At 40.9% G+C, this 26,487-nt stretch overlaps 1 protein-coding gene across 1 annotated transcript in view; it reads left to right on the top strand.

Annotated features, from left to right (window-relative positions):
- Positions 1 to 318: 318 nt before the first annotated feature.
- Positions 319 to 26,487, top strand: part of CREB5 (cAMP responsive element binding protein 5) — a 377,051-nt gene continuing 350,882 nt past the window's right edge. The window contains exon 1 of the mRNA XM_054564156.1: positions 319 to 368. The gene's annotated coding sequence lies outside the window, so the exon portion shown is untranslated. The remainder of the gene's footprint in view (positions 369 to 26,487) is intronic.

The raw sequence follows: 26,487 nt of genomic DNA, 5'->3' as shown, positions 1-26,487 counted from the left end.
TTGTTTCCAAGCTGACTCACACCACTAATGTCAGGGAGCCGTGTCACACGGCGCTGGGCTCTGCAAGCTGCTGCTTGCGCTGTCGCTGCCACTGCCGCCTGCCAACACGCGCTCTCCAGCGGGTGCACCAGGGTCCGCTCTTGGGGCGGGGTCAGGGCGGGGCTGGGGCGGGGTCCGCCCCCTTGGTGCGCCGGCCCCGCCCCTCCTTCCCTCCCCCGGACCGCAATGATTTAGAAGTTCAGGAATCCCACGTGACGTCACCGGGGGGGTGATGTAATGCACTCTAAATAGAATGTATTGTAATCTTTGCTCAGTCCAACGTGGTCCCTTCACCCGGGCTCTGCTCTTGCCTTCTCCACACTTGTTTGGTAAGTTCCTAAAAATACGGCCGGGCCACTTCTGGGGCTTTTGCATTTAGCCACTTTTGTTGCACTTGCTGAGGGAGCCATCTCCGGAGCGTACTTGTTGGCAGGGGTTGGTTCTCGGCAGCCGCCGAGAGGTTACTTGGTCCAGTGGGCAGGTCACAGGGCAAGGAGTAGGGAAGATGCGATGCATTTTTTTGGAGGGTGATCTGTGTTTGTAAACACATTGGCGGACCAGAGGGAAGTCCGGCCCCAAATGCCGGTGGACTGTGGAATTCTGCTGTGTCCTGAGGCCACCCTAGAGACCCCGCGCCGCGTCCATCCCGGAGCGCGTCTCCGTGGCCGCCGCGCCGTGCGACTGGAGGGATGCTAACGTGGAGCGAGCGCTATGTCCGCCCGGCGTGCGTGCGTGTGTGGGAGCGCGCGTGTGTTTCCCTGACATGGGGAACAGTTATGAATCGGGGGTGTGTGTTTGCCTCCAGAGACCTGGCAAGGTGCGGAACCCTCCAGAAGTGCGGTCAAGCGGTGGCAGCGGCGGCGGCAGCGGAGATGGCAAGCCAGGAACCTTCCCCCGCGTCCCCAACTTCCCGGTGATGCGGCGGACCCCCGGAGAAAGTTTGCAAACTTCCAGCGGGCGCGGCGAGGACGCCGGGTCACCTAGTGGGTGGACAGGCGGGTGCGCGGGGCTCGCTCCCTGCCGGTGCTGAGCCTGCTGCCGCCACCTCTCTCGCTGGGCTGCCCGCCGCAGCTGGTGGGCGCGCGCCCGAGGAGGGGACGTTGCCCCCTGAAGGGCACTTGGCTTTTGCTGCAGGCGCGGCAGGCTCGAGAGTGGCGAGGCTCTGCTTGCGTTCGCTCCTGCAGCCGCCCCCTGCCTCCCTCCGTCCCGCGCTAGCTGGTATCATTACCTCTTCCCCGCCGCTGCCCCAAATGACAGCTGCCGCTTTTGCCTCGGCGGCGCGGTGGCAGTTTCTGGCGGCGGAACCTCTACGGCAGATTCTCCACGGAACCGCTTAAACTTTTCACGAAGTTCTTAGAGGGGCAAGACGTGCGAAGGAACCAAGGAGACGTTTTCTTCCCAGCGGCTGCATCCCGCCGCTTCTTTGCTATAAATTTGATTGGGGGCAGGGGTTGTGTAACCAACCGCTAGATAAAAGTCCCGGACGAGGTCCACCCCCTCCCCAACTTCCCCGGAATGTGTGCCGCCCTCCACTTGATGCTCTTTCAAGGCCAGGAACTAGAGTGGGCTGCGTGCATGTTTTGTCAGAGTCCGCAGAGTGTGTTTGATTTTTATTTTTCCCTCCCTCTCTGACATGTGTCAAGGAATAAAGGCTGGATGCAGGTCCATTACGTCATTCTGCAGGCCAGTAAGTGTTTGATTAACAGCTTCAGATATTCAAGGGTTCGGGGGCTTAGAAATGCTGACAAAGCAACTCTGCTTTCCACCCCCAGCCCCCGACATACTTGCACAGTCGCCAGTTCCCCGGGCATCTTTATTGCGCTCTCCTCCAGGACCCCTCCCTCCCCACCCCTTCTCCCGCCCACCCCGTTATCACTCTGGCCCCGCCTCCGCCTTTTACTGCTTTCCCTGGGGCGCTCACTGTCCCTGGAGTGTGGGTCAGAGCTTCTGGCGTCGGAGCGGAGCGGGGCACCTGATCGGCGCAGGCACAATCTGCCCTTTTCCATTATTTACGAAAGACACCAGCGAGTCCTCCTCTCCAGGGCGAAAGTGCTCAGCCCTGACAGAAAAGGCATCTCAGGAAATGTTTAGCGACGCTACGACAATGCTGTGTCCCTGTGGTGACTTAGGAAAACAACACACCCATTGCAAACAGTATTTAATTTGACAAAGCGCCTTTCTCCAACTGCTTAGCGGAAGAGGGAAGGCGAGGAGAGAGGATGCGGACTAAATTAAATTTAGTTGAAAGGATCAAACGTTCCATTTCCAAAGTGAGGAGGGAATGTGAGCCGTTGAACCCAAAGGACAGTACAATGAATTGTTGTGTGTTACTTTCTTTCTCTTAACCTTAAGTTTCTGTACTCAAGGAGGAAGTTAAATACTTCAGTTCTTGAATTGAGTCAGAACTTCGAATCTGCCAGTTGCAATAAAAACACTGCCTGTGACATGTTTAAGGGATAAAAGTAAAAACTCTTGGAGTATGTGTGCAGCAGAAATCAAGAAAAAAAAATTGCTAACAGGGTTTTGGATGGAAGGGCCAGATGATTTGGTGCCCTCTGATTTGGAGTGGGTGACAGCTAACCAAAGGAAAATTTATATCTTGAGTAGGTGGGAATTTGTGGAAGGACACAGGTTTTCGTGTAATCAGGTCTAGTGTCTTCAAAGTGAAAGCCACGCTGTAGAGTAGACATTTGTGAAACCCCTGTCTGAGGTCTAACTGACAATCTTTCCCCAAGTTTGTGGCAGTATTTATTATTTATTCACATCTAGAGATAAAATAGTATAACCCCCACACAAGACATGTGCATCTAAGATGTTAAACTTCTTGTTTGTGATGCACAGACCTAAAGGAAAAAATGGCCCAGGGTCACCGACACTGAAGAGAGTGATTAATGATCAGTGATTTAGTGATCAGTGATTAGTGGTTTTATTCAAACTGTTACCTCTGACCAGAAGCACACATCAGAGGATTAACAGGCTCTTTAGATAAATGCTCATTAGTGGAAGGGGAAAGGCAAAGATAATAGGCATGCACCCAGGGACAACTTTCGAAGAAAATCATTCCCGTCTTCAGAATAATAAGCTCTATTAACAGAAAGCCCTTTTAATTTAAAACTTGCTTTTATCTTGTAAATCAAAGTTAGATGTAAAAGTTTGTAGTGCCATTATAACCTAAATTTTCCCATATCCACTAGATGTGGATTATCTCCGTAGTGATATTTTTTTTATTTAAATAAACAATTGGACCTTTAGAGCAGCTGAGCCCTGACAAGTCCTTAACTCCCAGGGTTTGAAGGTGTCCCCCCTTCTAGAATGGAGAGTGCCGCTCGCTAACTAGATGGCGCACTGTTATTTGGTGTTCTGTGCTGTGCAGTTCAGGAGTCTAAGCGAGCAAGTAGCTGCTTGTGAGGTGTTCTTCAACACTTACAACAAAGTTGATTCTGTGTAGGGTTGGAGGCTAGACCGTTCTACAAGTTTTTAGTCACATTTTCCATGTCAGTTAAATCTAGGGAGTTTAAGGCTACTGGAAAAATTAGTCTCATTACTAAAAGAAACGTAGAGAACGAGGGAGGAAAGGAGGTACGAGAGTCTAGGAGGTACCTCTGAGTTGCAGAAGTGATTGTAAAATACCAGACCTGTTCTTTTTTTTTTTTTTTTTTTTTAACTAAGAGTTAGTTTCACAATCTTGTGGTCTGAAATACCGAGGCAAATACTCAGATTTAATGTCTTCCTAATCTTGCTGGTGAAAAAGAAGTTACTAGAAAGAAAGGAAGAAAAAAAAAAACTTGATTTGGTGACTGCAGGAAGCAACACGTTGCTGACTTTATTCTACAGAGAATGGTAAGAAGATGTTTACTATGCTTATTAAGCAGAAAGGGAACTTTGCAGTTGGTTAAATGAGGCCAATCTTGTATTTTCGTAGATGAAATTCAGAAATGGGATTCGTATTTTACACTAAATTTTAATGTTGCTTTTGTCATTTTCCTGGGATTTGGTAGCATTTCGTGTGGGATGGTGTGTGTGTGTGTGTGTGTGTGTGTGTGTGTGTGTGTGAGAGAGAGAGAGAGAGAGAGAGAGAGAATAAGACATTTATTTCCTGGGTAAGATAATGTTTATGAGCATGTTTATGTGTCAGGTAAGAATCCCCTTATTCCATGAGTCTTTATGAATCACTTCAATATGTACTTAAGTTTTAATAAAGAAGGACTTCTTAAAAAAGAAACCTAAAAATTGAAAATAAAACAACAAAAAACCTCTCACTATCCACCTTCTGACCTAGATATGTATTCCTCTCAAGAAGGTCGCTGTCAATTGAGTATCAGCTATTACTTTAGTTCTAAAACTTAAAAAGAAAACAATGAAAGAACTCACCTGTGTCTTCCTTTTTTCCCCCATTTTCTGTTGCTTGTAGCATTTTTAAATAGATATATTATTTTTAAATCCTGGCTGATTCATAGTGATTTTTATTTTTCAAGTTTACTCAAAGTAAACACATTTGCTCAACTGATAGTATCTTCAAACTGACTGTTTTTTAATGTAAACTGCTGATGTCCATAAATTGCCTGTAAATTAAAAGTCAGTTATGACCTCATATAATTTATACATGAGCAGATAGTTTATTAGAACATTCCCATCAAAAAAAGTGGAAACTGTGCCTTTACTTCTATATCTCTGTGGTGCTGCAGCTTTTATTTGACTAGGTGATTAAATGAATGGTAGTTTATAGAGAGATTTTCCTTTATAGCTTTTCAATTACAGTAAGTTGAAGATTTTCATGACAACTACTTGTCAGTTTCCCATACCTGTAGATTGAAAACCAATCAATCATCACAAACTTTCCATGACTATTTGTACTGATGTCAAGTTCCTGGCCTCCTGATTTCTTGCTATAATTTACCTTTTAGCAATGATGTATTACTATCTTACAGTAGTATTTCCTTAGAGTTGGAATTTGCTTTTTATTAAGCTGAAAATTATTTTGTGTATTTGGGGGTGATGCTCGTTGGCTCCCCAAAATGTGAACTTTGTAGTTAGTTTTCTTCTGCTTGTGCTATTAAATTATTTTGGGGATTTGAATGGACTTATTATTTTTGTCATCTTTCTTCTTCTTCTTCACTTCAAAGCATTGCTGTTAGTCACAAAATTAATGTGATCATGTTGGTGTTTCCCATCTATATGCTTCCTTTGCATCTTACAAATTGGATTTCTACAGCAATTTAAGATCTTTTTTTTAGAGGCAGCTTTCTTGGATGAAGATGGAACAATGATCTCAGTCAATTCATTATCTTGTCCAGTTTGACAACTAGCTATATTATGGGAATCAACCAATGCTTTTATAAATTAGTGTTTAAAAATTTAAATCTAGGACTATTTCTGTAAATCTTATTTGGGAAAATTATACAACCAAGTAAGGTAATAAACTGGGGGGCAATAGCCTCAACTATTTAAGTGTGAGAAAGAAGCACTTTCAGAGATGTTAAGCAGACTTAAAGAGCCTTTCTGCATTGCTATTTGGAAACCTAGTAAGCTATCTATTTTGTAGTATTGCTTTAAAAAAAACCCTGGCACTTTAAAAATGACATCATGTTTAATATTTTCACTAAAGAGTTTTTACATTTATAATTAGGAAAAAATGGGCAATTAGTGTTTTTTTGAGGATCCATTAGTATGGCATTGTTGGGAATCACAAATCATGAATTTAACTTGAGAGAGAGAGAGAGAGCTTTTACAAATTTCTAGGTTATGAAAACACTGTTCCAGAGACAAGAGCAAAAATTTGAAGCTCTATTGAGATTCTGGGACTTTTCACAGTAGAACTTACAAAGTTTAGGATAAATTCCTGAATATATGAGATGTGATGATGTTGACATTTCCATATGTCTTTTCTCCATATTCATTCTATTGCCCAATTATCTTTTCTGAGAAATAGATCAGAATCCATTTAACACTTTAAAAAGACACATTTTAGTTGCTTCCTTCTATTTCCTAGGTTTACATTTCTAATCTCTACCCTAAAATTAACAAGGATTGAAAAATGCCATGTTGGTGTTTGGCTTGAACTAATTTTAGAGAGTAAGAGCTCCTTTCGGCCTAGGGATTCGGAGGGTGAGATAAAAAGGCTCCTAGCATATGTAGCACTGGAGCTGGGGGACGTCTTCTCACTCATCAACTAACCTTTTCACTCTGAAGCAGGACCTAAGGCCTGGTAGTGTTCCCTGGCTCCCCCAAGGCCCAGATCTACAGAGCGCCACACATCCTGGACGCCCAGCCTCTGCCTCCAGGTCGGTCAGGATTTCTTCCCAATGAGCCAGGCCACCGTAAATGTCCTTGTCACAAATGAAACACAGCCCATGGCTTTGGATGTCAGCTCTTTTCAAACCTTTGATCACTAACCTTTAAAAGACAATTTTTTTAAATCAGATCTTTTGAATGAATGCCCTAACCCTATAAACTGCAGTTTCTATTCTGTTCATTCTTATATAGCTGTGATGATAATTTTTCTAATGTTCATCTCCTTATTTGAAGGTCATCCTTCTTCTTCACCATTAGGATTAGACAAGCCCAGTAAAACTCCAGTATCCAGATTTCATCTGAGACTAAAAACCAGGCAGAACTAAAAATGGCTTAAAAGACAGTCTCAGAATGAGGCTGTAACTTTCTTTACTTTGTGTCTTTTCTTTATCCTCTTTGAGGAAGAGATCCGAAAAAATATTTAAAGTTAAAATCAATAATCTTTCTTTTAGTTGAATAGAGCAACAAGTGTTTTCATTCTGGCAGATGTACTTTGGCCCAGGATCCATCTGTAACTTATTATCTTTCCAGGTTGGTGTATAGGAATGAGAGGGTTTAGAGGTGAGTATTACTACATGAGAAGTGAGTTGAGTCTGGAAGTATGCTCTTTGTGGTTTGACTGGCAAAACTTGACTAATCATAGCTAATAGAAATCATGCATGCAACATAGGGGGCTCCAGAGCACCAAACATTTGATTTAAGATGACATTTAGGTTATGCAGTATTTAGGATGGGGAACAAGAATATCTCAATAGAAATCTTGAATGCATCTACTGTATGTGTGGTTTGGCCTGACCCGTAGGTTTCCTTTCCAGCTCTTTGCATGGAGGCTTTATATCAGAGTTCAGGTCTCTTTTATTCTTTTATTTCACTGAGGAGCCCTGTGTTGCATGCTTTCTCAAATATAACATATTTCAGCCAGTTTTATGCAATTTGCTCTCTGCTGGCTTCTCAATGGGGGGAAACCACATGCAACAAAAACATCTTTGGTGGTGGTTTTTTTTTTTGAATTAGCTGGTTATTAGAAGAAATATATTTTATCTTCATTTGAAAGATCTGGTAGGACCATTTCACTTTATCAAAACAAGATTTTCTTCTTTCAGTAAGCCATGATGCTCTTTGGCTTCTGAATGACCAGGTAGTAATTCATGCACCAGAGGGTAGAAGGTACTGAGGACAAAGTCCAGTTCCACCAGGGTCCCTTAGGTATGAAGTGGTATGTCATTATGAAGAGCTGCATTTGCCTCACTGTAATGACAATATTGTCCAGAAAAACAGTCCTTTTGGGAGGAAAGACAATAAATATTATATGTTCAAACTTCTAAATTCTGAGCAGAGACTGGTACTGTGTTGAAGGTGGCTCTTAGAATACTGAGGGTCTCTGGGGTTACTTGTTAAACTACAACATGGCAAAACATTCATTCACAGGCTAGAACTTGACCATCTGCATCCTAAAAGCCTTAATAATCCTTTTCATCCTTTCTCTGCATATTCCTTATGCTAATGTTTTTCTAGATTTACTTTTTAATGTCCATCCTCCGTATTCTGCTTTCACGAGTAACCCTACAATAACAAATCGCAAGTATGTGCACGATGGAGAGGGGACATTTTTCCACAAAGGAAGTAGATTTTAATACCAAATCTTAGAGAAGAATCAGTTAGCAAGACTAAAGAAAGAAAGGTTAAAATCTGATTGAGGGCATCAGAGGCTCCGTCATTCCTAGGTCTGCAGCAAAGTGGTTTATGGCAACAGGAGATGCCTAGGCCTGGAAGAGGGAGCCCCCAGAGCGCCGCCTTGAACTCATTATGCTTCCCTGCCTCAGTTTCTTCACTGGTAATACAAAAGTGTTGGTATTGACCAACACCATTCAATAGCAGGAACCACAAGTGGGAGCAGCATATATAATTTTAAATGTTCTAGTAGCCACATTAAAAAGGTGAAAAAAAACCCAAGATGAAGTTAATATTAATAACATTTTATTTAACCCAATATATCTGAAATATTAACATTTCAACATATAATCAACATAAAAATGCTGATGAGCTACTTTGCAATTTTTTTTTTTGGTAATAAGTCTTTGAAATCCAGTGTGTATTTTGCAGTCACCACATAATTTGGACTGGTTGCATTTCAAGTGCTCCGTGGCCACTTGTAGCCAGTGGCTATGGTATCAGGCAATGCAAATCTATGTTCTGTATTGATGGTTCTTTATCTTGACAGTCAGGTAGAACCACCTGTGGAGTTTATTACAAAAAAATGCCCCCTTGTGATTTAATTGGTTTGGGGTAGAACCCTGCTCCTCTATATTTTTCAAAAGCTCCAAAATTGTTTCTAAAGTGCAACCAGGGTTGAGAACTGCCATTCCAATTGATCTCTAAGAAACCTTCTACTCTCATACTCTGTGATTCTGTTTAAGGAAAGACTCTGTATCGCATTCAGAGTTCAAGGGCAGCGATTGGTTGTTATAAGCTGTGTTACATGCTACAAAACAATTAGGAAAATATAACTGATAAAAATTAAAATGTACAGGTTGACTAATTTAGAAGATATTTCTTTGTACATCAGGTGAGCTCTGTTTTGTGTAAGTTTCAAATATGGATATTTTAAATGGTTTGAGCCCCCCTGCCCCCCACCAAAAAAAAATCTTCACTTATGATTGATTTGCATGGAGCCTCTTAGAAACCCTCCATTCTGGAAACAATGAAGATGGGCACATTCAGTTACCCTGCTAGTTTGCTCCTTTGGCCCAGGTACTACTTGCCGTTAGCTGTTTTTGGAGGGAAAATCTGACTCCACTTGAGACCTCTGCATCCCCTTGTGTTTCTTTCCCCTGAGCTTTTAAGAAGCTCTGTGGCCTTGCACAGGCCAAATCTGCTTTTTGCTCACATCATCACGTTGGTTATACCCCCCACCCCCAGCTTAAAGTGTTTGTACTGCTGGTCACCCTTTAAAATATTAGAAAATTTGGTATTTCTCAATACACAACAGAGTATTTTCCTTTATTTTTTTAAACAATAAATACCATAATTTAAACAAATAATACCAGCCTGTGCACTCACTAAATGGTAAAAAGAACCCCTCCCCTCCCCCAAAAATAAAGAAGAAATTATGATTTCTAAACTCCTCACCCATCTTCTTTGAAAGTCACCAAGAGCACTGTGTGTGGAGGGGGAGAGGCCTCAGGGAAGGCCCTGCGAGCCCGCCACACGCGGCTGAGAGCCGCTGCCTGCCCGCGCCGTCAGCCGGAACTCCCCTCCTGGCCCCACAGCAGTCTGTTTCCGAGCGCCTGTCTCTCGGACCGGGCGCTTTCAAAGGTGACTGAACACCATTTCTAGGTACAAAATTGCATGTTTCTTTACATTTTGGGAGGCGATGTTTGTGTTTTTCTGTACTGTCATTCATTAGAAGAATTTAACCTCCATTTATTAAAACGCGGCTTTAATTCCCACTTTACAGATGGGGAAGCTGAGGAGTTGGCAAGGCTGGCTAGGCATAGTGTTCCTTAATTAGAGGCTTGGTCGGTGTGAGAGAAGAGCTCACATTTGTTATAAGTACTATTTTGGGTGGCTTCCAGGTGAGACTTTCCAATTGTGCATTTGTGAATTTATAAGTAACATTCTGATGCTTTTTCATGCATTATTTGCATTTAATTGGTTTCTCTGCTAATAATTCTTTGGTCCCAGCTTTAGGCTATATGTACCTAGACTGATGAACAAATACATAGAGGTATATCAGCCTCTTAACATGGGCTCTGTTCTGCATGTTGCGTGGAGACATCTGTTACAAACCTGTGTTTGCGGCCCGTATCTAGGGAAACTTTCTCTCAGGCTACTTTGTGATTGACTGTTAGAGGACTTTGTGGAATGACCATGAGATTAAAGTTTTAAGTAGTTCAACTCTTTTGGGGGCTGAAAGTAAATGGGGTTTAGGCATGCACTCCCTGAGCAAGGCAGACTCTAGCCCTAGCTCCTGAATTCTCTTTAATAAAATATGTCAGTTCTTGCTATACCAATGTACTGTCTTCACACTAGGCCGGGAGCCATCTGCTTTTGAATATTTCTTTTTTGTTTTCTCCTAATAATGATTCGGGTTGGACTTAGCCATTTTCAGTCTCTGTCTGCCCCTCTGTGTCTTCAATGGGTGAGATACAAGCTACGATTAATAATGCGATTGTGGCCACTGCCAGGGAAGGAGTCCGTTGGATCCTTTTCTAAGCATTATACTGAAGTTAAAGTCATTTTAACATCCACACATATATGTGGTTATGGTGGTTAAGCTTGTATATAAATAAAAACCTTGGCCAACAAGGACCAGAATGTTACTAGCATATATATTTGTAAATGCGATTATCATTTTGTGAGGATGCCCATGTATAACATGTTCTTCCCTTTGAGCACATCTATTTGTCATATTGATTTAGGTACACACATTGTTGATTAAAAGATATTACTAGATTTAAAAAAGTGAAACCACATTTAAGACTCTCTCCTTTTCTAAAAAGGCCTGCCTAAGCACACACTGTTTACGATTTTGTCTCCCGGCCTCGCAAAGCCAGATGACTAACAACCACCATTCTTCGTACCGAGCTGGCGGACGTCATCACAGAGGATGATGCACAGTGTTTTGGCAGCATGAAGCAGCGTGTAATTTGAAATTGTACTTTTTGCTAAATACCCATGCTAATCTCCAAACCATTCAAAACATTAAGAAAACAAAACAGCGATGTCTGCCTAGTAGACGGAAGCAGCATTGACTGAGCGGTGCTCTGTTTTTTTTCCATGTGTCTCAGAAGCATTCACAAAAATCAGGGAGAAAAAAAAATTACATGTAATTACCTGACATGCCCTTTGGAAGGGATGTCCTTCAGACAGACAGGTTCACCATTTAACCCAAGGTTCATTTTTACCCTTTCCAGGAAATGTTCTTGTTTTTGTCTAAAGCACAAAAACGATAGCATCTTTAAAAGGAAGACTGTAAATGGGTGCTTTATCTTTATTTAATATTTAGTATATATTTTAGGAAGTCTCTTTAGGAAACTTAGTATTCCTTTACACAGCTTTAGTTATTTAAAGTTGGTTTTTAAAAATAGAGGATTCTGGAGATTTGTTGCATCACAGTGTAAATATACTTAACACTACTTAACTATACACTTAAACATGGTTAACACGGTCAATTTTATGTTAGGTGTATTTTAGCACATTTTTTTTTTAAAGGAGGGATAAGGTTTGCTTATAAGCATCCCCAGATGGAGAAATAGAATGTATAGACCACTTGTTCAAAATTAGATGTAGCAGCTTGAGTGCCTTAGTGGGAGGAGCAAAAACCAAAAGAGGACTTTTGTACTTCAGGTCTGTGCAGAGAGGTGATGGGTATGTGATATGATTCTAATGTGTAGGGTAATCCAGGGAAGACATCAGCTAGGCACACAGCACTTATCAAATGAATCCTGTCTGGAGACTGGCTTGGATCTTGATGGGCCATGTGTATAGAAAGCTGTATCATTTAATTTGAAAAACACATCATTTGACATCTCTATTCATATTGACTGTCTTTCCCAGCACAAGGATGTGCTCAACTAAGATCAATGAAAAAACATAGCCCTGTAGTTTATCAAAATGATAATGAAGGCTTCTTCCTTTCTTCCTCCCTCCCTCCCTCCCTTCCTTCATCAGACCTTTACTGAGCTAATATTATGCGCCAGGTACTAGGGGTATGTGATCAAAAACAGACTCAGTTCCTCTCCCCACAGAATGTACTAAATAAGTCACCACAATGGAATGTTGTGGGAGGGTGAGGAGGTGCAAGTGTGGAGGCCGAAAGCTCAGTTAGTGAGTTAGTGTGCTTGTTCAGGCAAGAGGTGACAGTGGCTTGGGCTACAGCGGTGCCAGATCCAAAAGCCATTTAAGAGATAGGATCACTATGATGAGGGGACTGCTTAACTGGAAGACGAGGGAAAGGGAGAGGAGTCGTACTCATTCTAAGGGAAGACGGAGCAGGCGGGGTAAGCCTGACCCAACAAGAAAGCCTGGGAGGTCCTCTGAGGTGGTAGAGGAGGGGAAGGTTTCTGGCCCAGAGCCCTGTAATCGTGTGTCTGAGTCCGTGGAAGAGAGCAGAAAGTAACTATGACCAAACACTCAAAGAGCAACTATAACTAGAAACCATAGTGCAGTCATTGTATTGCAAGGCAGCGCAGTTTTGATCATTTCTGTCAGAGGGTAGACCCTCCAGGCAGAGAGGCACCCACCCGCCAAGGCACCTGCGGCTCTGGCTCTTAGAGGGAGTCAGGGCATGGCCAGAAGCATTAGTTTCCTAGGGCTGCTCTAACAAATTACCACCAACTTGGGGATTTAAACAATAGAAACTTCTTCCACGGTTCTGGAGGCTAGAGGTCCAAGATCAAGGTGTCAGCAGGTTGGTTTCTTCTGAGGGCTGTTCCAGCTCCTGTCTTCCCCCTGTCTCTGTGCATTGTCTTCCTTTTGTGTCCGAATTTTTTTTCTTTTTAAATAAGGATACCGTTTATACTGGTATCCTATTTAGCATGTATCTTAAAGATCTTATTTTAACTTGATTACCTATGTAAGGACTTTATCTCCACATTAGATCACTTTTGAGGATACTAGAGATTTGGGGACATGGAAGGGGACACAATTCAACCCAAAACAATAGGTGTGCCCAGCAAGAAGGCAGCACGCAAGCCAAGTAGTAGTGAGGTCCCATGGGAACTGACAGATTGGAAGTGATGTAGATTATAACTAGAAATTTTTTAGTCCATGTTAAAAATAAACTTCTGATGGATCCCTAGAAAAACTTCAAATAACTCTTCATAGATGTGGGTCCATGCATTACTTGGTATAGATAAAGCCAGCAAAACACAGCAAAAAAAAAAAAAAAAAAAAAAAAAAAGGCTACGCTTTAAAAATAGATGTATACATATTGCATTGATTAATGAATTTGCTAATGTGGGCATTGACCTTAGTTTGACCTTGAATTTATCCCTAGGGTTTGTGAAAGAGCAATGGCAAAAGGGCAACATCAACTTTTAACCTTGAGAACAAAGAATTAAGTGGAACTATAGTTTGTCACCCTGCTAGGCTTAACAATCATTGTTTTGATGTGCTAATATTTACTGACAAGGACTTAAGCCACTAGTTCCTATAACAGAACACACATACCAAATTGAATATAGATGTTTCAATGCAGGGAAAAAAAATTCTGATTTTCTAGCTATTGATGGGCAATTTATACCTTACGTGCTACCTCTGTTTTGCACAATGAAAACACGGAAGAAGAAATTCTGCATTTTAAAAACATAATGAAAGGCAATTAAAAAATGGGCAAAAAATCTGAATAGAGAGTTTTCCAAAGAGGACATACAAATGGTTAATAAGCACATGAAAATGTGTCCAAAATTACTAGCTGTCAGGGAAATGCAAATCAAAACCACAGTGAGATAAAACTTCACATCCACTAGGATGTCTATACTAAAAAAGACAACAATGACAAATGTTGATGAAGATGTGGAGAAATTGGAATTCTCATCCGGTGCTGGTGGGATTGAAAAACAGTCTGGCAGTTCCTCAAACAGTTAAACATAAACCTTATGACCCAGCAATTCCACTCCTACATATCCAACTTAGAGAAATGAAAACATATGTCCACATAAAAAATCGTACATAAATGTTCATAGCAGGGTTATTCGTGATAGCCAAAATGTGGAAATAACCCAAAGTCCATCAGGTGATGAACAGGTAAAGAAAATATGGTATGTACATATATTGGACTATCATATGGTCATAGAAAGAAGTACTTACTAATACATGCTATAACATACATGAACCTTGAAAACATTACGCTAAAAAAAAGAAGCCAGACACCAAGTACTGCGCATTATATGATTCCATTTACATGAAAGGTCCAGAATAGGCAAATCCATGGAGACAGATGGTAGATTAGTGGTTGCCCAAGCCCGAGGGCGGGACTGGGGACGTGGGGGAAGCAACTAAAGGATGTGTGGTTTCTTCTTGGAGTGATGAAAATGTTCCTACATGGACAGCGGTGATGGTTTCACAAATCTGTGAATGTTCTAAAGTCACTGAATTGTACACTTTAGGTGGGTGAATTGTGTGATATGTAAATTTTATCTCAATAAAGCTGGTTAAAAAGATAATATATCATGGAGGAAAATACAGGATGCTAAATTTAGTTATAATATATGCCAAATGGGGTATTTTGATCCAACAACTTCTCTACATATGGCGGTGAATATATCAAGAAGAACAGTAGAGAAAGGTTAATAAAAGTATTATAGACCATGGTAAGAGGAATCTTCAACTGCTAAAAATCATATAGCATATCGCATATGTGTCTCTAACCCATCCCTCTCTCCCAGACTCTGAGCCCTGATTTCCAACTTAGCCTGGCCATTTCCTCCTAGATGGACTGCTGCTGTTCTTTAAGTTTCAAATTGCTCAAACATTCTCATCCTCATACCATTTTCCCTTGTGACACACCCATTTCTGTGGGCGCTACCATCGTCTCCTGTGCCCCCACAGTGAAACTTCACGACAATCCCTGACTTCGCCTTTCTCTTTGGCCATCGTGAACACGTCATTGCAAGTCTCCTAGACCCCCCATTTGAGCGATGTCCTCTGAGTTTTGTCCTTTTGTCCTGTCTCCTTCTCAACCAGTTCCTACTATGAAGTGAGTGTTAAGGGGAACACAATTTTTTATTGAGTCCTTACTGAGTCTGGGCCAATGTCTACTCTCTTGATCTGCCATGTCAGCCTTCATAATAAACCTGTCACGGAGTCGAAGTCACTCCTTTTTATAAATAAAAAGAAAGTGAGGCTTAGAAGTTAAGAGGCAAACCAGTTACTGTGACAAAGCAAGTAAATGGCTAAGTTGGGATTTGGAACAAGCCTTGTCTTGTCCCTTTGCTCATATTCTTTCCATTTTGGCTACTAAATAAATCCCTATAGATTTACCCCCACATTCAAGCCAGGCCCATAATAAACCCTTGTTTGCGTTGAGTGTCCGTCCTGTTCAGTCCCTCCTTTCCCCTAGGGCGTCTTCTGTGCTGGGCCATCACTCCCCTCCTCCACTCCTCACCTTCGGCCGGAGAAACGCTTCCCTCCTGGTCTCCCAAACTGAAAATTGAATGCAAAATTAATGAATTCCTTAGTGCTTTGTTAATATGTTTTCTTATAAGCTTTTAAAAGAATTATCTTCTACTGAGGTTATTTTTATGTTCGGTATAAATTCCTTTGCCTGGATTGTGAGCTCTATAACAGCAAGAACCAACGTTTGCTCAGTTTTGATTTCTGTTGTAGAATCTAGCATGTCATCCCGTGAACAGGGTAGATGGTTAATTAGCCCTGAGTAAATTGATCACGGGGTATTAGAACATTGTTCTTTGTGAGGAATTTCCTATTACCAGCATGAGATGTTTGACGTCTGGCAAATGTCCCTGGGAGAATCAGCCTAGGGAGACTTGGTATATTGATGGGTGTCCCTATAGCATAAAAACCACTGTAAAAATATTTTAGAAATTAAAAAATGGGGTGGGATGGCTAAATCCCAGAGAACCTCATGACCGTAAGGAATCATTGATTTTTCATTTTCACAGTCTATTCCCCACCTTATCTAGAGGTGAATAGTTTTAGTCAGAGCAGAGACACATTTCAAAATCCTGCTTTCTTCACTTAAAAGTATACCACAGACATTTTTTTCATGTTGCTACATAGTTTTCAAAACTATGATTATGCATCATATTCCACTGAGTTGCTATACCATAATTTCTTAACCATTCCCTATTGTTTGACGTTCAAGTTTGCTGTGGATTTTTTTTATGATTATAAAAAACACATGACCAGTCTTGGGCAAGATAAATGTGTACTCTGAAGACCTTAATCTCTTCTCCCTTATGCTGGTTGGAAAAAAATCTTCCTTTAGAGATGAGCTTAGACAAAACTGTGACAGAGACCAGGTTTGTCTTGGGCACCCTCATACTTCTTTTATTCCTTTTATTTCTGCCCCTCAGCACATTCTGTTTCACCCCAGTGCCTGTCACAGGAACTCAGGCTACCCTCCCCACATCCCGCCCCCCGCCAACACTGACCTGCCTAAGCCCCGCCCTCCTTTTCTCTCCTCCTAGCCAGGTTTCTCACTCCTCTTACTTCCCCAGAGCCTCAATCTTAGTAAGATATTAGACACTCAATATATTTCTTGGGAGATTGTAATTTTATTACTGAAGACCTTCTGGAGATGGCCATGTGGTAGCCCAACAAAGTACATCATGAAAGGTGTGCCTTTGCTCTCTCTAGCTATAAGTCTTCCAGGTTCTAAGGTTATAGCCGTTAACCAGCAGATGAAATATCGATAGAAATAGCTAAATGTATAATGCATCATAGAGCAGTAAGTGTTAAAGAGAAAGATGAAGCCAGGTAAATGGAGAGAGCATGCTCTTTCATCTTGCAGATTGAGGAGTCAGGGAAGACCTTTCTAAGCAGGTGACATGAGCAGGGAGCTGCCGAAGTGAGATAGCAGTTCCTGCCAAGACCTGGAGAAAGAGCTTTCAGGCAAAGGGAGCTGCCAGTGCAGAGGCCCTGGTGTGTCTGAGTTGCTGCAAGGAAGCAGACACCGAGGCAGGGAGGAGGGAGCGGGAGACGGTATATGGCCAGATCATGTAGGGGCTTGGGGCCATGCTATGAATGTTGGCTAATTATCTCAGCAATGAAGGAAACCACTCGGGGGGGGGGGGGCGGCGGGGGGGGGTGTGCTTTGGGAAGAGACTCCATCACTTCTGAAGTCCTTTCTTGCTGTGGTTGAAGAACAGACTGTGGAGGGTGAGGGTGGCAGAGGAAGACAAGTTAGAAGGCGAGAGAGGTGGCTTCCTGCAGTGGGGGATGATGGGAGAGGTGATGAGGAATTTGGCTTATTTTGAAGGTAAACCTGAAAGTACTTGCTGACAGATTGGGTACCAGGGTAAGAAAGAAGTCAGGGAGGATGCTTAGGTTTTTGACCTGAGAGGCTGAGTGGCTGAAGCTGCCATCAGCTGAGATGGGGAAGATGGCTGGTGGAACAGGTTTGCTGGGGGAGACAAGGAGCTCAGGCTTGGGCAGGTTATGTGTGAGAAGATGTCCAGGAGACAGTGGGATGCCAAGTCTGATGTTCAAGGGAAAGAGTTTGGCTTGCAGTTATGAATAGGGACAGCCTTTGGCATCAGATAGGCCAACCTCACCTCCAAACATACAACCCCTTACTCAGTGCACTCCAACCACACTGGGATTTCAGGTCCTTGGACGCAGCAAGCCTTACGAGCCACAGGGCCTTGGCATATGCTGTCCCTTCTGCCTAGACCACTTCTGCCCAGACAGTTGCTGCTTTCCCTTATGTTCTTAATCTAAATTCAGTCCCCCTGTTAAATACTCCTGCTATCCTGAACTTTTTCTTCATAGCACTTACCAATTTTCAAATTTATATTCCTTTAAGTGACTTTTAATTCAATTAAAAAAATTTAAAATCCATATGTCCCACTAGAATCTAAATTCTGAAATGTCAGGGATCATGTGTGTTTGGTTCATCATCCTTTTCTCAACATGTAGTGCTGGCCTATCACTTCAATATTTGCCAAATGAATAGATGCCTATTATTAATTTATTACTCTACACATGATATATTGCAGTTCTTTATTTACAATCATATAGTTCCAAGGATAATCATACCTAATGATTTTCTTATCTTCTTAAAATGTAGACTAATTGATCATTTAATGGCTCCATGTGTCTTCTTTGAACACATACTTTTTTTATTAGGTAATATGTGAGAAGCTACTGGAGTGTGGTTGAAGATAGAATGATCGCTTGAGTGTGAAACATTGAAAAGAAAAGGCATTTAGAGCTTACATGAACCTCCTAGTCAAAATCCCCCTGCCTCCTGTTTCCTTGTCAGCACTTTGTTGCATTTCTGTGGACACCTCTATCTAACATCTCTTGAGGTTATTTTATAGTGACCTTTGACAAGACCTAATATTTCCTACTTGCCATGTTGAACGGGGGGAAGAAGCCATACATGGCAAGGGTAGGGTGGGGATGTTCTGCGGGGGGGGCGGGGGGGACGGGGTGAGGGGATCTAAACTGGCTGTTGACCTTATCTGGTGGCTCTTAGAAACGTTTGTTGTCTCTAGCCTCATTCTGGGAGATTATAAGAAATGATATGAAAGGAAAGAAATTTGATTTACTGAAAAAGGGTTGTTAGCTCATAAAAAAGCTCTAGGTCTCTGTCTTTGGCAATGTAGAACTATATGAAAAACAGGATTAAATTAGGAAATGATCTCTACTCTCTTTAGAATAGAGTGAGCTTTCAGAAGTGCCTGTGTTGTTTGGGAAACACATATACTGGTTCCAAGAATACATATTTGTGTAAGTACATAGTGAGATTGATTGATTGATGTATATGTCCGTTGGGAGTTAGGGAATTTCATGACAAAAAAAAGCACCATCTTTGTAGATAACAATGTTGTGGGAGATGGCCGCTCAATAAATATGTTCTAAGCATTTACAGTGCTAGTCTTGTGTTGGGGAAGAGCAGTGAACAGAGAGAAGGTCATTGCCTTCATGGAAGTCATGAAATCTGCTGAATCTCACTCTCCTCATCTGTAAAATGGAGAAAATAATAATACTTCATGGCCTTTTAAAGAAGAATAAATGGCTATGAATATGAAAACAGCAGTTACATTTTAAAATGCTATACGACTAATGAGTGACTTCATGATTGATGTAACACATATAGTAATCAGTCTCTTTGGGAATAAATCCTGATTAATTATTTCTAGTTCTGCAAATTATCCATACCCATGCAACCCAAGATTTTATTCTTACATTTAAGAGAGCTAAAATTCCCTTTTATTATAATCCTAACAAAAAGAAAATGTCAAGTATGTGGTTTGGGCTGTAAATGTTTGGATGAGTTAGCTATTGCTGTGTAACAAATCATGCCCTCCCCGCATACATATTTATTCACTAAGCGTTTCTGTGGGTCATGGATCTGGGTGTGACTTAGCTGGGTTCTTTGGCTCCGGGTTCCTCACAAGGCTGTAATCAAGGTGTCAGGTAGGGCCGCAGTGATCTTGAAGCTCAGCTAGGGGAGGGTCTACTTCCAAATGCACATGCTGGTGCAGGCCTCAGGAGATGCATGCCCAAGCTTATGTATATGGCTGTTGAAGGCTAAGAATAAGCAAGGGTTCCAAGAGAGAGAAAGTGAGAGATGGAAGTCACAGTTGTTTTTGTTTTTGTAATCTCGGCTCACAGGTGACATCCCATCCCAGAATATGACTTTTGCCATATTCTGTTCATTAGAAGCCAGTCACTAGGTCCCGCCTGCACTGAGGGGAAGAGATGGTCAATTATATACCAGAAGACTGGGATCCTTAGGGGACATCTCAATGCCTGCCTGCTCCAGCAAGGCTTGTACACAATGCCATGAGTTAATGCTCTCTGTACGGCATTCATAATGTTACACTATTTGAAATGAAAGAAATAAGGGAAATAAGTACCATCATTTTCCTAAGACACAACTGTTAGGACAGGCAAAGCAAGTTGATGGTAGAGCCCTGTAGATTTTGAATTACAGCCAATGAAGAAATCTGGTTCATTCTTTTGCTTCTGACACTGGCTCCTTAATAACCTCTCTATCAGGAACGCATTTAAAAGTTACCTTCCAAATGCTGGAGGTAAACTAAGGTCAGTTTTCCCTTAGCAAGAGTAACAGATTAAAAATAAATGGTAATGGAAGAAATACAATAGAAAGGAACTGCTAAAAATATGTTAATTTTAATGTGCCGTTTCATTAGATTGTTATCTGCTCACTTGGTTACTTTTAATTCACCTGAAAACAAAGCTGATCCAATCGTTTTAAGATTAAGAGGAAGAATATTCCAAGCATAGAGGAGACATAGTACTGTGAAAATGAGCTTGCCATGGTTAAGAAAGAGAAAAAAGATTAAGTGTAGCCAGAGTGTAGCGGGTAAGGGGACAAATGCTACAAGACGACCGAAGGTGAGGTGTGTGAGCCAGGTTAGGGGTTTAGATTTCAATCTAAATTCAAGGGACAGTCATTGCAAACAGCAATAGATGGTCATTACAAACAGCTATGAAATTTTTGATGAGCCAGGTTTGGTGTTTAGATTTCAATTTAAATACAATGGACAGTCATTGCAAAAAGGTATGATTTTTTTTTTTTTTTTGGTGATTCTAATTCCATTAGTTATTGCATCAAGCTATACTTGAAAGAAAAATTCTGAAATCTATTAATTAAGAGCCATGCTTGGGCCAAGATAAAACAAGCACTGAAACTTTATAATAGGGTGTTGTAATTATGCAATTGCAGAGTTGTGTATTTTGACCAGCCAACGGCAAAGGCAACGTGGTAGCTGAATTTAGAATGAAGTCCCCGTATCATAGAGATTCCTAGTATTACATTAGTTTCATGTGACAGAACTTACAAGACATTCATTCAGAAAAACATCCAGTGTAGGAGTCTCTTTGGCATATTCTGTGCATATTTTCTCAAACAAGCAGCAATCATTTTTCGGCTGTGTCATTTATAGCTTTGCCTGTATGGAGTCCTGTGGCTCTTTGCTAAGCCAGCAGGCACCCAGGCAGCTTGGCAATGTCATCTGGGATTTTAAAATTACAGCAGAAACTTTTAAAATAATGGTCTTGGTAACTCCTCTTTCCTCCAAATTTCCCCCTAAAGCTGACCTTGCGAGAAAAATAACCCAAAGAGGAACAACAGGGCATCTATTTTTTTTTTTCTGAAAAAGTAACTAGGAAAGGAGAATCCCAAAGTTTTAACACTGGAAATCAACGAGTCCTGGTGCTCAAATATGCCTGCTGGTGTGCTCCTCTCTGAGTCAAGATGAATTTTAGCTGGCTTGAACAAAAATTGTGAAAAAATTACTACATTTCAAGGTCAATGATTACCTTATGCTTCTTTAAAAAGAAATCACAGATAAATTTGCTGTCCTCTGAGTTAAAAAAAAAAAAAAAACTCATGGAAAACACAGAAACATATAAAGAAGAGACTTCTAACCAAAAATAATCACTGTTGGTGATTTAGATGTATATCCTTTATATAATCTGTGCCTTTTTCCAGCCATACCATTTAGCTATAATTCATTTGCAGTTCTGTGTTTGGATTTTTGTACTTAATGTTATTTTGTAAACCTTTCCCCAAGGTCATGATTTATTTTTTTGAAAGTATTTCAATGACTGTATAATCTTCTATTTGTCATAAATTACTTAAGCCATTCTGCTTATTATTGGATGCATAGTGTATTTTGAAATTTTCCTTGCTAATAAATAATATTGTGATGAACTTTCTTGCACAATACCCTTCATCTGCATCTCTTATTTTTTCCAAAGGAATTAGCCCAACAAGTGGATCTTTCAAACAGCTTGTACCAATTGCCTCCTCATCATCAAGGCTACGCATCATGTCTGTCCAACTTTACCTCTAATCAGAATTTAAGATATTGTCATTAAAAAAGAAATCTTTGCCAATTTATTAGGTCAAAATTATTTTAGCTTGCTTTTGTTTGATTAAAAGGGATGTTGTACATTTTTCCGTTCATTTGCTGGCAATTTGTGAATCATCTTTTCATGTCTGTCTATGCCTTTTGGCCATTTTTTCCAGAGTATTAATGTTTTGCCTATTGAAATTTACATTTTTTTTTAATATGGGAAGAATGTGTACCGTTTATCTTCAGATTTTAGAGACACAAATACATAGGCATATACTTTTAGTATAAAAAAGCTTTTAATTTTTATTGTGGTTCTTAATTCCTGATAGAGTGATTTATATGAGTCTATAAATAGGTAAACACAGTTTATTTTTAGAATAACACCATTTCTGCTTGCTATAGCTTCAGTTATACTAGCCGTCTTTCTATTTTTCTGCCTCTTTCCCTCTTCCTTCTGCTGTCATAAAAACTTGGAAGGATCCAGACTTTTATTTGTCTCCTTTTATTCAACTGCACTTTCTGGTGGCGGCCTGCCAAGAAGCCACAGTCTGAAGAGAATCTCATCTGGGAACTGAATGGGTCACTAGCTGGAGTTGAGAGGAGTAGTTGACGAGAGAAAAAGGACAGCTTCTGGTTCAGGCCGTGTAGAGAAGGGACTTCCCAGCGCCAGCTCAGCGTGAGCAGGCTTGGCGAGGCCCGGGGCCTGGAATTCCAGGTCTCTGATAGCTCTCTTCCTTCTGCTTGTGGCCAGAAGCAGCTCAGCGCCACCTCTGCTGGCTCCTATTATAATGAAGAAAAGGATCCCTCAAAGGTATGCTCTAACTCATTATTCTTACAGACTCTGAAAATATCATTACTAAGTATTACAACTGTTAGAGCATTAATTTCTTCATTTCTTTTATAGATTTCAGTCGAATGCCAAAATTTAACACCCAATGTGGTGATCAGTGGATACTTTTTTGTCTTTTATCTTCATAGCTTCTTCATGTTTATTTGACCCCTTGCTATGTGAATTCCTTAAAATATGGACATTTAAAGATTTCTTGGAAATATTTAGAAATTTGGAATTCCAAGAAGAGGAAATGCCAAAACAAAAAAGTATAAAATTTGATGTTACCACATATCATTGTAACTTGATAAAATAGCTGGTATTTGAGACTGTTGATTTTTAAACTACATTAACTTCTTTTTCCTTCAAGATGAGCCATATAATCTGGTCACTGGTAAATAATTATACCTCAGACCATTACAGTTTACCTAGGTATTCGTCAGGAAAGCCATGCAGACATGAACAATTCAGCAAAGGACGTGCTCTGAACGGTGGCTCTGGCTTCTATTGTGTAGTTTTAAGCATGAGACCATGTGTTAACTTATTAAGTGTCTCTTTGTGAATTCTGTAAATTCATAAAGTGAACGTGGCTCTGAGTTGAAAATACTGAGGAGTGTATGTGGCTTTGGAGGTTTCTGTTCAATGGCCTTGTTTACTTGACTGTCTGAGCATCTAATTTTTGTAATTAGGTCATAAGCACCTTAAGAGTGGAGATCATGTGTTGTAACCTTCTAAAAGCACAGGGGTTGAATGAATGCTGAAATTATTACCTACGCCCCCGGCTTATTATTATTATTATTTTTTTACCCTGACATAATCCATAACCATCTGAGAATCTTTGGACACTTAGGATTCTGCATGCTGCCTCGGTTTCCCCATCTCTAAATAAGAAAACGATACCTTCTCTACAAGGCTTGAGAGCAGCTCCAAGGAAGGGAACTCCGTGGGGGGAGTGGATAGTTAAAAGCTTTGTGTGGGCTCCGAACAGTCCTGTGCCGTTCTGTACAGTCATTTTATTTCTAGATGTTTGATGGTTAGTGGAGATGTGCTTATAGACTTTTCTCCCCTCCATTTTTGCCTGGGAGGTGTCGCATACCAATACGAGCTGAGAGTTGATGTAGCAGGGTTACTATCAGATGTTTCTGGCTCTCGTTGCCTTTCGCTTCTCCCCTTAATATGAATGAGGGCCATGTAAGCAGCCTCTTCAGTTAGGTGTCAGCTGCATCATCTTCATCAGGAGGAACATTTCAAACATTTATTTTCTGTGCAAAAGGCATGCTTTACTGGTGGAGTCAATTTACTTCTGAAACAATCTCATTTACCTGAATGAGGAGCACATATTTATTGTCAGGGTAAGCGGTTGAGGCTGTGTAATTCTTGGGTGACACATGAACCAAACCCTCCGTTGTAAATTACATTTGGCTGTAAGAAGATGCTGTGGTATGAAATCACGTTTCTGCCTTACTTAGCTGCTCTTCTTGGGTTGGGGCTGAGAGCTGGAAGATTGGTGATTCCTGGATTTATCTAGAAGATGAACAATATTCTTTACAGAAACCAGAAAGGAGTGAGTAATGCCATCTCTGTGTATTTATATAAAAAAGAGGACTTGGAGATGTGACCTGCATCCAGCATTTGTCTAGCCAGGAGACCGAAAGTGTCACAGAACATGTCAGAGTGGCTTGTGGCATTACAGTTTATTTTCAAAGGCCTTTCGAGAACACAGTAAAGCCTCTCCCTTTGTTTTATTTTGAAGTTGCCCTTCACTGGTTACATTAATGTGTCACAAAGTGGGCATTTTTGTTGTTGTTGTTTCTGTGAGCCTTCAGTCTCATAAAAATTAAATGTGTGCATTCCTGTAACCTGATATGGCCCCTCCGGTGAAAATCAATGCTTCTTGCCCTTGCTGCCCAAGCTGCAGAGGCCTTATTATGGAGCTGTGTCCATTGTGTGCATTTGTGCATATGGCCTTCCGTCTCCCATGTTTTCTGAGGTTTCTGAAATGTATCTGAGTCCTCCTCCCCACTACAAACAATCTGTTGGCTTGTGTTTAGCCTCCCTGTGTGTTTTCTAGAAAATAGCAGAGAGTGTTTTTTGTTTTCTTCTCCCAATGTTTTCCCTGGGGAGTGAGGCCAGAATGGGGCCTGTTTATTACTCATCTATGTATGATTCCTTTGGTTGGGGGTAGCAAGAACATCCTGAAGAATGTGGGTTTCCAGAGGGGTAGTAAAATTTAAAAACAGTTGGTTCCTTTTCAGACTTCAATTATACTATCTTAAATAGGTTAAGTACAAAGCTTTATTCTCAGATTCTGGTGGCCAATTGTTTACTTGTGTTTAGATGCAATTAATTTCTTCTTTCAACTAACCGGATTTTCCATCACAGTTTTCTTCTAGAAATAACCAAATGTTGAATTTTAGCCTTAGATTCGGAAGTAGAGGAAAGACTCTGAGAGTCTTTAAGATTCTACTTGAACTGGTCGTTGCCTCTGATAAATGGGACCAGTCCAGCCTTCCGCAGCATTTGATTGTGCGATTTAAGTATGTGTTACCAAGAGGATTATTAATGATATGGCTACTAATAACAATGGTTGAAATTCCATTTAGTTAGATTATTGTATCAACTATACCTTAAATTACCTGTTGTTAGGTGAAATGAGCTATGCTTTTATTTTAGACTTGGGGGAATATGTTACAAATATTCTGTTATATAAAATTCAAAAAATGCTCTTGAGCTAACGCATGGAGTCTGTGAGAGCGAATGATGGACTGTCTCTAATGGCCCTTTCCCTCGTTTAAGAAGGAGAGTGAGCATCAGAGGTCTTTGGCTCGATGCAAACAGTCATGATTTTGTCTCCACGTTGATTTGACGCTGCTGATTCAGCAGGACAGCATCCCCCAGAGAACTCAGGTCCTGCTCACAAGTCCCCACTGATGTGAAGAGCAGGAAGGACTCTCCCATCCTGAATGGCAGCGATGAGTGCCTTGCTAAGCAGTGTGACCGAAGACTTCATACTATTGTCTGTCACATAGAGAAAGTAGATAAATCAATTGATCTGATTAATGCCTATGGTATGCCAGGCACTGTGTGAACTACTTTACTTTCATTCTTTTATTTAGTAGGTGTTATTATCTCTGTTCTGATGAGGAAACTCAAGTTCAGAAAGGCTGAAGATTCTACCTAAGATCATGTAGCTATGAAGTGACAGAGCCAACACTCACCGTCTGTTGTGGGCGCCTGTCTTCGCTGTGCTCCTAATCACTCTGCTCTATTCAGATTTCTTGCCAAGAGAGGCCGCCATTTCATCTTCTTCAGGTGAAGCTTTCCATACGGCGAAAATACCACTGAAATCTTAGCTCTGTCGCTCTTCTCTTCCATTACTTTCTACCAATACAAGATGCTCTGTAGTTATGTCACTAAATATTTTACTGAAAGCCTAATTTTAGTGACCACTGAATTCAAGAAGTAAAATAAAAGCATAGCTCATTCCACCTAACAACAGGAAATTTACGGTGTAGTTGGTACAATAATCTAACTAAATGGAATTGCAAGCGTTGTTATTAGTGGCCATATCATTAATAATTGTATTTAAAGATATAATCCTGTTAACTACAATGTTGTGTCCTACTTCTTAAATGCAGCCACTCAAAAGGATTACTATATTTAGTATTCTTTATATGATTGTTTTTGGAATTATAGTCATATATCTGTTTCGAAACCAAAATGAGAATAGACATTTGAGAGATTAGAATCTGATAACTCTCAGGCTCAGGGTGAATTTACAAACACTGGCATTCATCCCTGCATGAT

The sequence above is a fragment of the Pteronotus mesoamericanus genome, unplaced genomic scaffold, assembly GCF_021234165.1.
Source record: "Pteronotus mesoamericanus isolate MK-2021 breed Mesoamerican mustached bat unplaced genomic scaffold, CSHL_Meso_final scaffold_85, whole genome shotgun sequence".
Lineage (NCBI taxonomy): Eukaryota > Metazoa > Chordata > Mammalia > Chiroptera > Mormoopidae > Pteronotus > Pteronotus mesoamericanus.
Note: the sequence above shows the minus strand (reverse complement) of the source record. Positions and strands in the feature narration are given on the sequence as shown.